Source organism: Saccopteryx leptura, chromosome 1 (genome assembly GCF_036850995.1).
Source record: "Saccopteryx leptura isolate mSacLep1 chromosome 1, mSacLep1_pri_phased_curated, whole genome shotgun sequence".
Taxonomy (NCBI): domain Eukaryota; kingdom Metazoa; phylum Chordata; class Mammalia; order Chiroptera; family Emballonuridae; genus Saccopteryx; species Saccopteryx leptura.
In genome coordinates, this window is record NC_089503.1 from 96,991,884 (window position 1) to 97,010,314 (window position 18,431).

General features: G+C 44.0%; 1 protein-coding gene across 5 annotated transcripts in view; it reads right to left on the reverse strand.

Annotated features, from left to right (window-relative positions):
- Positions 1–18,431, reverse strand: part of POU2F3 (POU class 2 homeobox 3) — an 89,060-nt gene that overhangs the window by 23,199 nt on the left and 47,430 nt on the right. The gene's annotated exons all lie outside the window — the stretch shown is intronic.

Here is an 18,431-nt window from a genome sequence, read left to right on the forward strand (position 1 = left end):
TTTATTAGTTTAACCCAATTTAAAGGTTCAGACCTTTAGCTAACAGCTAGTTATACTTGTGCTTAATCCCTGTAGAAAAAAATGGTGCTTGTATCACTAGAGAAAAAATTCCCTTTGGTTAGAGAGTTAGGAAGATCCTGTGTAGTGACATTAGAGACTGAAGAGGAATATGGTGCACTGCAGATGGTGGGAACACATGCCTGTTAATTAAATCAAAGACATAAACAGAACCCATCTCTCCGCAGTCTCCAGGGGATCCAGTGAGGAGGGAAGTAGACCTTTTTTTCCAGTCCTAACTCTGATTTATGGAATCCTGAACAAGCATTTGGTTTCGTGGGACTCCATTTCCCTACCTGTTATAGGATTCTACATGATTTCCCCCCTTTCAGTCCTAAAATAGAATCACAAATCCAATTCTCAATGCATCTGGCACACTGAGCTGGTCCAGGTTGCTGCAGTGTTCTTAGATAAAGCAATTCTAAATGGCAAGAAGAAGCCCTGGTTGCACAGAAATTGGTAAGAGAATGCTTCTTACGAAAACAGTCTTTATGAATCATTCCTCTCTTTTCCTTTCACCTAAGGAGACTATATTGGAGCCTCAGAAACACAGAGGAGGACGGGAGAGAGAGAGAAAGTGGCACGGAGGGTGCAGAGTGAGGCTTTCCGAACACTGAGAAAGCATGGCCGCCCAGAAGTGATCTCCAGCGCTGCCCGATCCCTGCCCTGAGCCCTTCAGCCCTTTCGCCCACTCTTGGCATTGTAGTCTAAGAAACTCTGGTACACGAATTCTTCCCTCTACACATTGGACTTCTCACAGTCTAAATTACAGGGAAACATTTCAAAAAGCCAGAAATAATAATAAACTACTTATTTAAAACCACCACCAACAACAACCTTAACGTTTGCTCCAAGAGAAACAAACCTTTTTCGGCCAGCCTCCCCTGCCCCACATCTCCAGTCTGTATCCCCCATCCCAGAGGGGACAGAGGAGAGGCGGGATGGAGGAAGGGTGACAGGCAGAGAACATGGAACACTGGAGCTGAAACCATGCTGGTGGAATCACCGCAGGCGGTCTGGCCACACTCCAGCTCCAAGGCAAGTGGCAAGGTTTCTTTATAGACTTATTATGCTCAATGGAAAGATAAGGAGATGCAGCTATGACAGAGCTTCAAAACATGTGCTTTGCCTCCAACCTGAGCGCTATCTGTTAGAATCCGTGCCAGGTCTTCCTACAGCACTTCATTTCAGAAACCAGAGTCATCATAAAAAAAAAAAAATGTCACCCTTTCATCTGCTTCCTGGATCAATTGTGCTTCAAACTCTTCTAGGGCAGTTCCCACCTCCTGATTCTGAAAATGAAGTGCCTGACCACAGAAAGTTTCTCTGGGTGCTAGTCTGTGGTGTTCTGACAACACTGTGCATTACTCTTCTGAGTTTTTTCTTTGCCAATATTTTACTCTCATTTTTTCATAATTCATTGTCCAATTGGGTGTGAGCTGCTGATAGTAACTTCCAAAGAAGACAATCCTAAACAAACCAAAGTGAAAGACAGTAAACGAACTTCTCTTTCTATGACAAGTTCTAAACTCTCCACTTTTGTTGGTGGGTCACAGAAAGAACGGAGCAGGAATAAAGGGGAAGCAGATACATCAACAACTCTTAGCCAGCTCTAGTACACTTCTCTGACAACTGTCTGAGATTCCAGGGGCTCAGCAACTAAGAAACTCAAAAATAAAGTCCGCTTTATCAAAAAAAAAAAAATCCCTTTCATGGCTGTCGAATGGAAAAAATTGGAGCCTTTCCAGGCAACTGGGTGTTGGCTGTGGATCTGGAAGATGAGATAGAGAGACTTCTGTTGGATCCCATTGACTTCTAATGTGAGAACCGGAGGCAAATTGGATGGGAACCCAATTTCCCCCATACTTGTGAAAACCTAACCAAACCCACAACCTGTCTAGAATCGTGAAGATCATCTCCAGGGTCCCTTTGGCAGTTCTTCTCACGCAAGTAGAATATTTCTCCAGACTCGATTTGGGATGAACTAATCCCTGGGGACAGGGGCCACCACTGAGAGCACTGCCCTGTCACAGCCATTGATCATTCTGTTCACATATTAGACAAGGTTTGTTAGCTTAGGATCTTTTCCACTCACTGCACTGTGCAAAAGGTATTACACTCAGTTTGGGCAGTGATCAGGGAGGTAAAAAGGCATCATGGGTGATTATCTTTTCTAATCCCATTGAACTCTCTGACATTACCTGCTTTAGAAAGCAGTAGCCTCATTCTGGAAGGAGAGAACCCCTTCTGAGGAGCTGGAAGCCCTTCACACTTTCCTTACTTGGCTCCATTCCCCAGCCAGGCGGTGTGGGGACAAGTGTTTATGTTCTGGGCTCAGGGAGGCCCAGAGCGCTTCACAGATGGGTCTAAAGTTACATAACAAAACATTGGCAAAATTCTGACAAGGGAACGGTCCTCTGATCCTCCCCTGGTGCTCTTTCTCAGAAGCAATTCTACAAACAGCTCAGGGATAGAGGAGAGAATAGACCACAGGTGAAGGAAAAAAGAAGTGTTCTGGCCCAGACATACACTTGGACCTCCTTATTAATCATCTGTTTTGGGGTCATGCAATGGGACATGGGGGGAATGGGTTGCCCATCTCTCCCTCCTCCCCATGAAATTTTTACATGGATCTCTCCAAGGGAAAAACAGACCAACACTAATGAATGTATCACTGATGATGAAAATGATCAAAGCTGTTGTCCCAGTTGCATAACTCGTTTGTGGAAAATGTTTCATAAACATTTCACAAGAAGAATTTCAAAGCATGAACATCTCTCAACCTGCCTTCAATTACAGGCAAGATTTTTTTCTTTCTCCCCCTTTCTACATTTCTGCCTAGCAGTGAGGATGAGTTTCTATTTTGTAACTGATTTATAAAGGGTTGGCAAATGTGTTGCTCATAAAAATATCCTAAAAATATATTCTTAGTGGTAGAGTGGGGAGGCAGGTAACTCATCTCAGGTGAGTAAGGCTGAAAGTCCCCCAAGAGATGTTGACTGTATTTTCACTTAGGGAACTAACCTCTCTTCATGGCTCTTGGCTGTTCCCCATGATCAAGTTTTCTGCCTCTTTAAATGCCTCTAGAAGTGCCTGGGGAGATGGCCTCATCCAGTGTCTAATCCCTAATCAGACCTATAACAGCCAGCTTAGACACATCATGTACACTAGGATCTTGTCCCTGAGAGCACCAAACTTCTAGACAAAGGAGTGAGGCAAGACAGGAGACTTGGGGCCCTTTAATAAACTAATGACAAGGAGGCTGGGGCCACCTGGAGTTGCTACCTCCTGAAAAGAAACTTTTTAAAAAAGGCATCCTTGTTTTTCCTGCTTGCACCTACTCTGGAAATGCAACAAATTTATCAGTCATGCAATTTAATGCTTTGGCTTCAGTTCTTAGGGCATAGCATGGCTAGTGCTAACACATGTGTGAAAAACCCCATCATTTTAAGCCCATAAAAGTTTTCTTCTCCCTCTGGCAAATGAGTCCACGAATTAATAACTTTGGGAAAGGGGTTGTGCCCTCATTGAGAACCCATCCTCACAAATGTCATGATGTCCAGGACTTGAACAACTCTAACCATTGCATTGCCTCACAGCCCTTCTGAGATGCCAGCGACACTCCCCTGCAGTTGAGCTGGATTGAGTTCTCTTTTTAATCTTGATACCCTTTGAGTCAGTCGTCTGATTCTCTGGTTGTCAAGAGCAGTGCTACCGCTGACTAGGGGAGGGTACCACATAAAACTGTTGATTTGCCCACACAGACGGCTGTTCTGTTCCCAAATGAGTGGAATGGCAGGAAGTAGGGGATACAGTGGGGGGAAAACTGCTGAAAATGGCTTTTGAATCAAACTCTGGAAACTTTCTGAGCCCAGTGGCTATTCTTGGAAAGTGTCTGGTGTATAAATGCAATTTGTCATCTCACTGGGTTCTTCTGCATACACCTGAGCTGCACATCATGGGAGGACTTCTATCTTTTCAGAGCAGGGAACAATAATAATAAAAATACACCCAAGAAACAAGAACAAAGTTCAAAATCAACCAGGAGACCTGACTTTGGATTCCATTTCTGCTGCTAACAAGTTACGTGATCTAACATTAAATTACTTAACTCATTACTGTTAGGCCTAGATTATTCCTCTACATTAGAAGGAAAAATGATCAGATAGAATCTACCTGAGAGATTTATAATGTATTAAAGAGAATGTGAGCATATAAGTATGTTTGTTGTATTACTAGACCCATTTTATTGATGAAAAGACTGAGACTTGGAAATGTTAGGAAACTTGCTTAAAGTCACACTGTTGATAAATAATAGAACTGAGTTTTCAATCCAAGTCTATCTGTACATAGTTCTTCTACATAAACCTAGCCCTCACCTACTGAATGTGATAAAATTATAGAATCATAGACTCTTCAAGGTAGCTTAGTATAGATGGTGCCAAGTGCATGGCGGATATTCAGCAAGTGTTGATTCCCTTCCTTTCCCATTAGAGCTGGAAGGAAATGTAGATATCACCTAGTACAAAAGGTTAATTTTACAGCTATGAGTCCTAAAGACCAGGGAGGGGAAACAACATGCTCAGGACAACACAGCTAGTGTTGCAGCCAAGGCAGGCCTGGAGGTGGGTCTCCTAACTCCTCATCCAGTATGCAGTCTATTTCATTGTCCTGAGGCCTGGCACTACTCTCTATTTCTATCACTCTGATTTTGTTGCCTACCTGGGCTCCTCAAATAACTTAGTAGTAACCCTAATCCCATTACTCTAATGAGATTTAATCTCAGTCAAAAGAAAAGTCCTTACTCAAAGTTCTCAATTACTATACAGGGTAAGGTTTAGATACAGACAAAACATACATTAGTTGATACAATAACAATATACTTGACCTGGGAATATGCACTGTATATTTCCTTGATTCTCACATGCATGCATTAACTACAGGGATTTTTTATTTTTAAGTGAGAGGAGATAGTGAGACATACTCCTGCATGTGCCCCAACTGGGATCCACCTGGCATCCCCCCATCTGGGGCTGATGCTCAAATCAACCAAGCTATTTTTAGCACCTGAGGCTGACACTCAGACAACCAAACTATCCTCAGTGCCTGGGGCCAACGCTTGAACCAACTGAGCCACTGGCTGGGGGAGAGAAAGAGGAAGAGAAGGAGGAGAAGGGGAGAGAGAGAAGCAGATGGTTGTTTCTTTTCTCTGCCTTAACTGGGAATTGAACTGGGATATCCATACACTGGGCTGATGCTCCATCTACTGAGCCAACTGGCCAGGGCCAACTCCAGGGCTTTGCTATTTGCTCTTTATCTCTCTCATTATAAGGAAGACAGGTGGGGAGGGAGAAGAGAAGACTCATTTATGCCATGAAATCCCCATCTCAGTGTATATTTTATTAATGAAAATTTCCAAAGGAAACTAAAGAAAGGAAGGGCAGATACACTGCTCATTCTACACGCGCACACACACACACACACACACACACACACACCACTAATTTGTAGTTGTGAAGCACACTGCACAGATTAGTTCCATGAGCATCAGCTCAAGAGACAAAGTACTATATTTTTAGCACTTTATAGATTAAAAAGCACTTTTAAATATGTTATCATCATTTATCTTTTATAATAATGCAATGAGGGAAATAATCTTATCACATCGTTTCTACAGATGTAGGAACCAAGACAAGGAGAATTTAACGAGTATGTCCACTGTCACATTGCCAGGAGGAGCAGAGCCTGATTCTACTCAGCTCTTTGGCCTCTAGAGCCTCTCTGCCTCTACCACTCTGCGAGGAAGTCATATTGAGCTCCCCCAACCCCCAAGAACTTCCCACCCAGAAATGTGCTTATTGACACATTTCTCCTGTGTGTCCCATGTTTTCACTTGTAATGCATACTTGGTGACAAGTGCAACCTGGGACTTTCACATGCATGTGGGACCTACAGTAATTATTGAAAGTCAAATTTGCAACAAGTGTGAATGGGATTCTCTTTGGCATTTCCTGGGTTACAGTCTGTGACTTGGAGGCCTGTCCATTGTGAAAGTCTGAGCATGGGCTATAAATACAAGTGAAAGGTTTCCTCTAGTAAATTTCATCCTTAAGAATAGTCTTCTAGTAAGACTGAGGTTCTTGTCTCTTGCATTCTTGTGGCATCCCAATGAGGCACCTGTTGTGGCCCTCTGATACCAGGCTGGCCCTGACAGCAGTGGGTGGACAGCCTTCCATATGGCCTGCTTTAAACACAAGTTTCCTTCCCCTTAAAGGTCTCCTTCCCAGTTTAGTTCAGCAAACTTTTTGTATGCATCTGCTGTATACTGAAAGAAACTAGATGAATAGGAATCTTCTGTATCAATTAGGAGATGGCAAGTAAAAAAGCAACCCCCTCCAGTGCAACATTTATATCAATCAGAAGTATGTACAGTTGTAGCATGGAAAGCTTGTGGTTCAGCTTGTCAGGGCAGAGGATTTCTAGAGAAAGGAGATTGAAATAAGGAAAGCTCCACAAAAGAAGAGTCTTTCTGAATAGACCAGGAGAAAGCAAAATAAGGTCATGCGAGGAAGTGGGAGCAGCTTGTCCAAAGTCACAGTGCCTCATGTTCAGGAGGGGTAAGCAGTTCAGTCCTGCTGCAGCATGGGGTGGGAAATGCCTGGGCCAACAGCCAGGGCCCAACAACAGAGCCTTGTGTATCAAGCAAAGGAGTTTAGACTAGACTCTGAGGGCAAATCGTAGCGAGAATAAAGGGGAGTACCATGGTGAGATTTTTTTTTTTTTGCTTAGTTCAATTACATTAACAGCTGGGTGCAGTATGGATTTGAAGAGAGTACAACTATAAACAGGGCAACTAGTTAAAAAGCTGTTCATCGCAATAGTCTAGGTAAGAACAGACGAGGATACGCCTAAAGCCAAAATAACAACAATGGAGCTGAGGAGACAGGTGAAGAGTTTTGAGAATGGAAAATGTATTTCTACCCTAAAGGGTTATCCTTTATAACAAAGTACTGCTTATTTCAGGAATTCTCTATTGAATGCCTGCATGACTAAAAGAATACAGAAAAACATCTGAAAGACCATAGCCAACCAAACTGCTAAAAATAGATGGGATGGACAACATTTAGGGTTCTAGAAGCTATTCACTTTGTAAATTACATATTTCTGCAATGTTCAATTTTTAAAAGCTAATTATTAATTTTAAATTAGAAAAAAATAGTAAGCACTGAAAATTACACACACACACATATATACATATACATATACATATATATATATAAAGTTTTTAGTTTACAAGGTTATATAGAGTTTTTCTTTTGCCTCGTGAAAGGGAAGTTTTGAGAGGTTCAGGGAACATTATCTAGGTAAACAAACACCTTTATGCAGATACATACAGTGTGAGTATACATGCATGTGTATATTGTTAAAGTAACAGCTGGAAACCCAACTCACTCTCTCACCGCATCTTGAGCCACCATCTTTCAGCAGGTTAACACCTGGGATGTGACCTGCAGACCTCACGTATACATTTTCATGACATTTGACAATTTACAAAGCACTTTTGTACGCATCATTTTGGTCCATTTTCAGGATAGTCCCATGAGATTGAAAAGGTAGTTAATGTTATTACTATCTTACAGTGAAGGAAAACAAGTTTACAAAAGGTAGGAGATTTATCCAAAGTACGTGGCTGTCTAGCAGGAGAGCTACGATTAAAAACCATGTCACCTTATGTAAAATTCAACACAACTTTCAAATTCCTAGAATTTTCTGAGGAAGGCTTCCCACAAAAGTGGATTTTCAAAGTCACTAAAATCTCTCCCTTATAGCTCCAAAGCCTTTGTTTTAGTTTTGGCTATTTATTGGTTTCATTTTGAAAAGACAGCTTGCTAAAAGGTATTATATATAGCTCTACTTTTCCTTAAAGAGGACCTGAAAGATAATTTAGTCAATGATTCAAGTCATAACTATGAACTGCTTTTAAAAGCAATCATATCCTTGGGGATACTGAAGCATTTGGCTTCTGTTGGATGTGGACCTAAATTGCTTTATTTGCAGCTCTTTTTTTTCCCAGGTTTTTTTTTTTTTTTTTTTTTGTATTTTTCCGAAGCTGGAAACGGGGAGAGACAGTCAGACAGACTCCTGCATGCACCCGACCGGGATCCACCCGGCATGCCCACCAGGGGTGAAGCTCTGCCTACCAGGGGGCGATGCTCTGTCCCTCCGGGGCATCGCTCTGTTACGACCAGAGCCACTCTAGCGCCTGGGGCAGAGGCCAAGTAGCCATCCCCAGCGCCCGGGCCATCTTTGCTCCAATGGAGCCTCGGCTGCGGGAGGGGAAGAGAGAGACAGAGAGGAAGGAAAGGGGGAGGGGTGGAGAAGCAGATGGGCGCTTCTCCTGTGTGCCCTGGCCGGGAATCGAACCTGGGACTTCTGCACGCCAGGCCTATGCTCTACCACTGAGCCAACTGGCCAGGGCCTTTTTTTTCCAGGTTTTTTATGTCTTTATCACAACTAGATTTTTTTATTTGCTACTGTTGGTATGCTTGCTTCTAGCAGCCCCCTAATCCACCTCAAATTTGCAGCTTTTATTTGCTAAGGGCTAGAAAAACCAGATAAATAAGCTCATTACAACTGTTTCTAAAATAAAAGTGTAAGGCTCAGAGAAAGGGCTTGGCTTGAAGTCTCATGTTGCTTCCTTCTGATTTTCAATTTGGTTCTAAATAGGCAAGGCTGCTGGCTCTCAGGGTAAGGGAGGCACTGAGGAAGCTCTGTATCTCCCTGTAACACTGAGCTTACCCTCTGGTTTAATTTCTATTGAGTCCATATCTATCCTGTTACCCTTATTAGACTGGGACATGGCTCCAGGCACAATGGTTGGTTAAACCCACACAATTGACAGTGTAAGCTAAATTGTCTACAGCTGAGGAGCAGCTCACAAATTTGTTACCAAAAGCCTGAGTGAACTTGAGCCAAGGGATTCTCTAAAAGTTTGTCTCCTTACTTATAAAAGGGAACTAACCTCTGATTCTTACCCAAGTCTCAGTGGTTAGGGCTAAATGTCTATAAAATCAATTCCACAGGGGCCTTTTCTTTCTTTCTTTTTGTCACCAAAGCAATATAAAGATAATGATTATGCACATTTATTACTTTGAAGATCTATGTTGCTTACTATGCCTACCCAGCAAATAGCATAATGCCTGTCATTTAGAAACTGCTTATTAAATATATGGAGAAATAAAGTACACTTTCAGAAATCCTAGAATATAGGAAACTGGGTCTCAGAAATCAAGTGACTTCCCAAAGGCCATACAACTAGGACGTTGCAGAGCTTGAATTTAAACTTGGGTCTGACTGGATCAACTTTTTTCACCCTGTCACACTGACTTAAAAAGTCATGACAAACTAGATCCATTTCCTTTTATATAGGATTTCTAGAAATGAAGATCATGTGAATGCTACACTTACTGTATAATGTATGTAAGTATTGTCCCCAGGAGTCAAGATGGGGTCATGTGGCTGGGATAGGGTTGATTAAAAATGGGTCACTGTCATGCAGGAAGAACATTGCCAATGGTCAGGTAAAGATTTAGTATGCTTACTTATAAAATCCCTCTATGAGGAGCAGACCTTGCTAGTACATTGCACAAAGACATCAAGATTTTTTTCCAAGTTTTAAAATATAAAAGGGAAGAGATAGAATATAAAAGCAAATGTAAAACTCCTTTACTAAGAATATGAAAATTAACTGTACAAGTAAAGGCAAAAGTTTACATTTAAAAAAACTTGAGAGGTATAACTGACTCTAAGAGCATGTAAGTTGACAGTATGATATCATCATCACTAAAACTTCCGTAGGGTAGACTATATGAACAGAAGTAGAGTAGCAAGGGAGGTTTCCCTACTTTACCATGTAAGTTCCATGAGGACAGGCCTCCTACTGTCTGATCTGTTCCGAGCATGACTGGAATCAAGGCACAGTTAGGATGTAGTGCCTGCTCAATCCAAATTTATTAAATGAATAAGTGAACAAATGGTTCCACTATGCCTGGCCTAGCTAAAGGTCATCTGAGTATTGACACTTGTGCATACTAAAGAAGGTGGTTGGCAGACCAAAACATATGCATATAAAAAGATGTCAAGGCACAAACAAGTTCAAGAAGTTCATCATAGTATTGTTAAAAAAGTATTTGAGGCGCCTGACCAGGCAGTGGCGCAGTGGATAGAGCATCAGACTGGCACATGGAGGACCCAAGTTCAAAGCCCCGAGGTTGCTGGCTTGACGGCAGGCTCATTTGGCTTGAGTAGGGGCTCACCAGCTTGAGCGCGAGGTCACTGGCTTGAGCAAAGGGTCACTAGCTCTGCTGTAACACCCTCCCACACCCTCATCAAGGCACATATGAAAAAGCAATCAATGAACAACTAAGGAGACTAAGGAGCTGCAACAAAGAACTGATGTTTCTATTCTTTCTCCCTTCCTGTCTGTCTGTCCCTATCTGTCCCTCTCTTTGTCTCTCTTTCTATAACACAAAAAAAATATTTGAGGCAACCTACCATCGATAGGGCAATGGGAAAGTAAAATTACATTAAAACAGTAGAATATTTTGTGGTCATTAACAAAAATACTATAACTGTATTTACTGCCATGAAACAATCTATAAATTTTATTTGTAAATTTATAAAGAAAGTTTCACACAGTAAAATTTTTTTTTTTTTTTTTTTTCATTTTTCTGAAGCTGGAAACAGGGAGAGACAGTCAGACAGACTCCCGCATGCGCCCGACCGGGATCCACCCGGCACGCCCACCAGGGGCGGTGCTCTGCCCCCCAGGGGGCGATGCTCTGCCCATCCTGGGCGTCGCCATATTGGGACCAGAGCCACTCTAGCGCCTGAGGCAGAGGCCACAGAGCCATGCCCAGCGCCCGGGCCATCTTTGCTCCAATGGAGCCTTGGCTGCGGGAGGGGAAGAGAGAGACAGAGAGGAAAGCGCGGCGGAGGGGTGGAGAAGCAAATGGGCGCTTCTCCTATGTGCCCTGGCCGGGAATCGAACCCGGGTCCTCCGCACGCTAGGCCGACGCTCTACCGCTGAGCCAACCGGCCAGGGCAGTAAAATTTATACAAATACACATATATGTACATATACATTTAAAAATATATTTCATTTATTAATTTTAGAGAGGAGAGAGAAAGAAAAAAGAGGAAGACAGAGAGAGAGGAGGGGGTTAGTGGGAAGCATCAACCTGTAATAGTTGCTTCTCATATGTGCCTTGACCAGAAAAGCCTGGGGTTTAGAACTGGTGGTCTCAGCATTCCAGATTGATGCTTTACCCTCTGCCCCACCACAGGTCAGCCTACATATATGCATTTTAAAACTCCACAAACATTATACATTTTCATTTGTGCCCACATTCATGGAAGTGCAGAGTGAGAAGTCCTCTATATATACACACTATATATATGTATGAATGTATGTATACATACACACACACTATAGTGATAACAGGAGTTACCTCTGGGGCCAGTGTGGAGACTAAACTGGGATCAAATATTTTCTCTCTCTCTTTTTTTTTTACCTCTATTAATAAATATTTTACAACAAGAAAGTATTCGTGTATTTTTTGTATAATTGATGTAAGAGAGGCTATCAGAAACTTGCTTTGTGGAATCAGTTAGGGAACTCATCATATTTATATAGAATAAGAAAGATTTTGGCATGATAGCTCTTCTCAAATATCGAAGGGCTGTAAAGTGAAGGGGCTGAACTTAGGCTCTGGAGCTGCCACAGGCAGTGACCACCACAGGGAGATCAATCAGGGGTCTATTAGGATAGTGGTTGGCAAACCATGGCTCGCAAGCCACATGCGGCTCTTTGGTCCCTTGAGTGTGGCTCTTTGGTCAGCTTAGGAGCACTCTAATTAAGTTAATAACAATGTACCTACCTATATAGTTTAAGTTTAAAAAATCTGGCTCTCAAAAGAAATTTCAATTGTTGTACTGTTGATATTTGGCTCTTTTGACTAATGAGTTTGCTGACCATTGTACTAGGAGAAAGAATGGCCTGCTACAACCCACTGAACCCTGGAGTAGGCTGCATTCTAGGTCATGAGCCTAAAATTCCTGGGAGAGCTTTAGTAGAGACTGGGGTCAGGGGCCACCGACAGTGGTAGAATGTGTACACCAGGATATAGGTTAGGCTAGAATCACTGGTTCTTAGGTTTTTGAAGTTCCTAACAAGTAAATCTCTTTCCTCCCTCCCTCCCTCCCTCCCTCCCTCCCTCCCTCCCTCCCTCCCTCCCTTCCTTCCTTCCTTCCTTCCTTCCTTCCTTCCTTCCTTCCTTCCTTCCTCCCTCCCTCCCTCCCTCCCTCTCTCCCTCCCTTCCTCTTTCTCTTTCTTTCTTCTTTTTTTGAGAGTTCAGAACTGTTTTATTTTGTCAAATAAGAATATTAAGTAACTAATATCTACTCAGACTATCATTTCATTATGTACGATTAACATTTTACCACCAAATAACTGCAAAATCTGATTGTAAAAATTGAATATAAAACTTTATAAAAATTTGTTTTTTCCTTTTGCTTCTTTTTTTGTTGTTGTTTTTGTTGTTGTTGTTTTCTTCTTTTAAAATGTTACTGCAGCCAGTGAAAACTTATTTATAAGACATCATATTATCAATAAATAAGTGCATTAATATACAGGATAGAAGGGAAGAAAAGAAAGCCTATGTCAGACATTAAAGACCTGTGGGGCTCTTCTGGGTGCTGAGCACAGATGTTCTGAAGGACCCTTTAGACCTAGGAGTCTATGTGTCTCTGACTCACTCCAGGATTAGAAATTCAACCTGAATTCGTCTCCATAGTTTACTAAAAATAAAGTTACAGTGATATCAGGTGTCTTTACCCCCAATCACACTGTTTCTACTTAAATGGCCAAATGTGGCAACTCCTGGAATACCACATTTCTCCCTATGGGGCCTGTTTCTGGCTTCAGTGAGTAGCTTGCTGCTGAATCCCCAACCTCAAAGAGTTTAGAGAACTGAGTTAGACAGAGTACTATAGGCAGACCCCGGATCCATAGAGAGTGGGCCCCAGCACCTAGCAACCACTGAGCAAACAGCTCAGATGCTTCAGCCAGCAGTTCCTGGGGCCCAGCCAGAAGTGATGGGGTTGGGAAATATTTACCTGAGCTGACTATATGGAGCCCACTGTGCACTCTATTTGCATAAATCCAACAGGCTCACCTTCCTGGGAAAGCAAGTGAGTGTGGATCGCTGGCTGAGAGAAAGAAGATGGGGAGCGGAGCAGCATGAAGAGCAGAAGGCCCTGCAGAGCAGAGAGATGGACACCCAGGGTGGAGGGATGGCTAGGGAGACAGACAGGTTAATTTCAACTTCCCATCAATTTATTTTTTTTTAGGAAACACTTATTGAATGTTTATTGTGTGCTAGGCACCATGGCACTATAGTAATAAAATATAGATTTTTCTCAAATATGTCATAGTTCAGTGGGAGAGGTAGACACACACACACAGCAGAAGCCTGTCAAGGTGAAGAAGGTAGAGGGATGGTTCTGGAGAGCTAGCTGGAGAACAAGACATTGGAACTTGGAAAAATGAATGAGAAGCTGACAGGATGACAGGGAGTGAGGATGGGGGTGGAGGCTGGTGCCAAGGCCCATTCAAAACGGAATCAAGATGCCTGTCTATTCCTCTGTTCCTCCCTACCTTCAGACACCACCATCATTTCAAAGAGGATTCTCATTGCTTCTTATAAGCACCCAGGTGGCACTTGGAGGTCCTCAAGACCTGAGAAAGATGGTACCTAGAGGGCTTTTGTGAAGCTGGACTCCCCAGTTCCTGTTCCCTGAAAGGCCTGCCTGAGCAGAATGGGGCAGCCCAGCCTAAGAATGCTGGGCCCTTGCCAAGTTCCCAGTTTCTAGGCAAAGCCCCAAACCTCAGGTCCTTGCATTATGCCAGAAAAGTATCTGTCCCTCAAAGGGCCCTGGGCAAGGCCAGGCTCTGGTGAGTGTCCCACTAGCCAGGAAGCTGCCCTCTGTGCTGCTGAGCTTAGTGTAAGGGGAAGCACCAAATCCTCCGAAAGGAAGTTGGTTCTGGTTCAGGTCAGAGAGAAAGAGAGAACTAGACTCCATGCCTTTGGGCAGCTGCACTGCTTCCCTCTCCAGGCAGAGCCGTGTTAACCCTTTACAGCCTGGTGGCTCATGTCCTAACAGCTTGATAGTTCCTCCAGTCCCAACCCAGAGGGAGGGGCGCAAAAGTACTCCATCACTGGCCCCTGCAGGAATCAACACTTACCCCTGGTGACTGGATATCCTCATCTTTCCAGGCCTTAGTTTACCAGTTATACAAGTGGCCTACAAAACTTATTTGTCCTCAGGTGAACCCATCCACAGTGATGGGATGAAATTTTAAAATGTCATTGTGAGGGGGCAGGGAGTGAGGGGGGCAAAAGAGGTATAATGGGGCACACGAAGGTGGGAGTGAGGGAGTTATATTGAGTGGGACACTTGAATCCATGTTAACACAATGAATTAAAATAAAAATTAAAAAAAAGAAAGGAAAGCCCTGGCCGGTTGGCTCAGCGGTAGAGCGTCAGCCTAGCGTGCGGAGGACCCAGGTTCGATTCCCGGCCAGGGCACACAGGAGAAGCGCCCATTTGCTTCTCCACCCCTCCGCCGCGCTTTCCTCTCTGTCTTTCTCTTCCCCTCCCGCAGCCAAGGCTCCACTGGAGCAAAGATGGTCTGGGCGCTGGGGATGGCTCTGTGGCCTCTGCCTCAGGCACTAGAGTGGCTCTGGTCGCAACATGGCGACGCCCAGGATGGGCAGAGCATCGCCCCCTGGTGGGCAGAGCATCGCCCCTGGTGGGCGTGCCAGGTGGATCCCGGTCGGGCGCATGCGGGAGTCTGTCTGACTGTCTCTCCCCGTTTCCAGCTTCAGAAAAATTAAAAAAAAAAAAAAAAAAAAAGGAAAAACAAAAACATAAACAAAAATGTCCTTGTGAAGATCACATACTTTTTTTGAGAAGATGTTATCATGGGGAAAAGCAACTTAATATATAACTCACTTTAAGCAAACCACATAGGTCAGTGGTCCCCAAACTTTTTTGGGCCACGGACCAGTTTAATGTCAGAAAATATTTTCACGGACCGGCCTTTAGGGTGGAACGGATAAATGTATCACGTGACTGAGACAAACATCAAGAGTGAATCTTAGACGGATGTAACAGAGGGAATCTGGTCATTTTTAAAAAATAAAACATTGTTCAGACTTAAATATAAATAAAATGGAAATAATGGAAGTTATTTATTCTTTCTCTGTGGACCGGTACCAAATGGCTCACGGACCGGTACCAGTCTGCGGCACGGGGGCTGGGGACCACTGGCATAGATGATGTTTGGCTCTAACTTACCATAAAAGGACATTCTTTGTTCTCTGAAGAGATTCAGTCTAAGATTCCTTTAAATAGCAGGCTCTCAGGGTAAAGAATCATAATATTTAGCTTACAGAAATTTAACTTACGTACAATATTTCAAAAACTACTCTTTTAGGTATAGTAAGGCATGTCTGTACTTACCTGGCCCACACCAAGTCTGGCGTATTTTTCTAATGATTGCTCTAGTAATAGGCTCAGTCAGGTGAAAGGGCACAGATAAAAACACTCAGAAAAAGAAAGGGCAGCAAGTGGGGAGTCTGAGCAGAATGTCATCTGGAGAAGGGCCTGCAGAACGTCTCAGGGGCAGAGCTAAGAACTGACAAACTAGAGCCACGCCAATGTGAAACAGGATGGCCAGGACCAACAGTGCGGCACTAGTAACAATAACACGTGTTGACTGAGCACTTACTATGTCCCAGATACTTGACACTGAAGATCTCATTTAGTTCCCTTCCTGAGCACACTCTAAGGTGGATGCTATTACTTCTCCCCGTTTTACAGAGGCAGAAACGGAGGCTTGGAGAGGGTGGGCGGCGAGGTTACACAGCTCCTGTTGGTGGAGTCAGCATTCACATCTAGGTCTATCTGATGCCAGAGCTGGACTTCTGATCACTATACTGTCATCTGAAGGCCTAACACCAGGGATACCCTGCAGTGGTCCATACCAATGAAGTCTGTGTGAAAATATTAGATGATGCCAGCCCAGAGGAGGGGCTGCCAAGAAAGAAATGAAAAACAGAATGTGAACCAAGGATCCTTGAGGTGTGGGAGCCAAGGGAGATCCAAGCCAAGGAGAGTGGGGGGCATCATGACATTTGACTTGGATCCAAGCAGCAGAGGTCCGGGGGTCTATGGGAGACAGGAATGGGGAGGGTGGGGAGGGTGGGGGGGGGAGGCGCTGGGGAGGGCAGCTGTGATTTGTAGAAGCAGCTTGATTTGGAGACAACAGACTAGTGCTGAATACAGTGCCTATTAGCAAGTAGGCACTCAATAAAGATAAAATGAGTAAGTCTTTGCTTTGCCACTTAATTCGAGTCACTTTACCATTGAGCCTCAGTTCCTTTATTTGTCAAACAAGAATAACAACAGCTGATTTACACAGTTATTGTGAGAGGAAACCCTATTGCTTTAATGAAGCCCTCTATAAGTTGTCAAGCAGAGAGGAACACGAAATGAGGTGTGATCTGGGAAGGAACAAAACAGGTGCCTAGTAACAGCTCCTGAGCCCCCAAGAGTGGCCTCCAAAGCCGCTCCTGAGTTTGATGTTTCTGAGCTGACAAAGGTTCATTTTCAGCAGCAGCTGTGATTCTGGGAGAAGGAGAATGTCCTGGTTACTAGAGCTGCCTTGACTGACAGTGTTCTGACTAGGGGGTAGGGGAGGGCAGGCAGTGAGAGAGCCAGGGCCCACCCCCTCCCCTGCAGGCACACACGCAGGAAAACACTCCTCTTCTCCCTGCACCCTTCTCACGCACAGGCCCAGGGAGGTGCTTGTCATGAAGCCAGGGGAACCCTCTGGGTGGGAACCCTTCTTCACCCCACCCTTTACCTGGCAACCTTTCCCGAGTCTGCAGATACTATCTCTGCCGTCCCAGCTGGCAAGCTCCAGACGTGAAAGGTCTACAGGAGTCGGGATGGGTGAGAGGGCTCTGGAAATACGGAAAAGTACTGTACAGTTATTAACGGGGGGCTCTGATCATTTGCAGGAGTGTGCTCTCTCTCAGAAGCAGCTGGGTGCAGTGTGGTCAGGCCAGTGGTATATCTAGGCTCCACCCTGGCTAAGTTAGTTAACCTCTCTGAGCTATAGTTTCCCCAGCTATCTAATGAGAATACTAATGCTTACCTCACCGGGCTGTCATAAGGATTAAGTAGCATCAAATAAGATATAACTTTATGTCAAATGTCTGGTACATCCCACCAGCCTTAGTTTGAATCCTAGAGCTAAGCAAGTTCTTTGACCTTCCTCAGACTCAGATGTCTCTTCTATAAAATGGGGATTATAAAAGCTCCTGCTTGAATAATGGCTTCCGAAGATGTCTTTCTTGTCATCGCTCGGACCTATGAATGTGTTCCCTTACATGGCAAAAAGGACTTTGAAGATGGGATTAAGGTTAAGAACACTGAGATGAGGAGATTGCTCTGAATTACTATACCGGGGGGGGGGGGGCAATCTAATCACATGAGTCATTAAAAGGGGAGTCTTTCTTTTCTGGCTGTAGTCAGAAAGCAGTGACAGACAGGAGGGCTCATAGCTGTGGGCAGGAAGCGGACACTCCCCTCAAGCCTCTGGAGGGAAAGCAGCCCTGCCCACACCTTGATTTTACCCCTGTGAGACCCATGTCTAACTCTTGGTCTCCAGAACTGTAAGATAATACATTTATATTGTTAAAACACCAAAAATATAAACAAACAGACAAAACAAACAAACTACAGCTCCAGGTTACTGTAAAATTTAAATGCTATACAGCTTATGAAGGACTCAGCCCACCCAGCGCCTGTTACACAAAGGGTATTAATTCTCCTGTGATTGAGCTCAAATCCGCTTCTGTTTCAAGACCCCTGCTCCAGACTCCTGCGTGAAGAGATGGCCCTGCTTTTAGTCTCATCAAAATTTCTGAAGTCGCTAAAGGAAGCCCACTTCTAGTTTTCTGCACATTCAGAAAGAGGAGAGGATTCAGCCACTTTCTGCTCCCATTTGCACACTCCGTTTTCCACCCCAGACCTAATGAGAGAAACAGTCTGTCTTCACCCCTCATTTACACACATCCATGGGCTTTTGCAGAGGCTGACGCCTGAACGAACTAAGCCTTCGATCCAGGGCCCTACAGGGGCTTTGTACTGCTATCTGGGGCTGTTTGGTAAACCAGGGTTCACGGGAGACAGGTTTCTGGAGAACTCACAGCTGTTTTTGTTCCTAACTCCTCCTCACTGCCC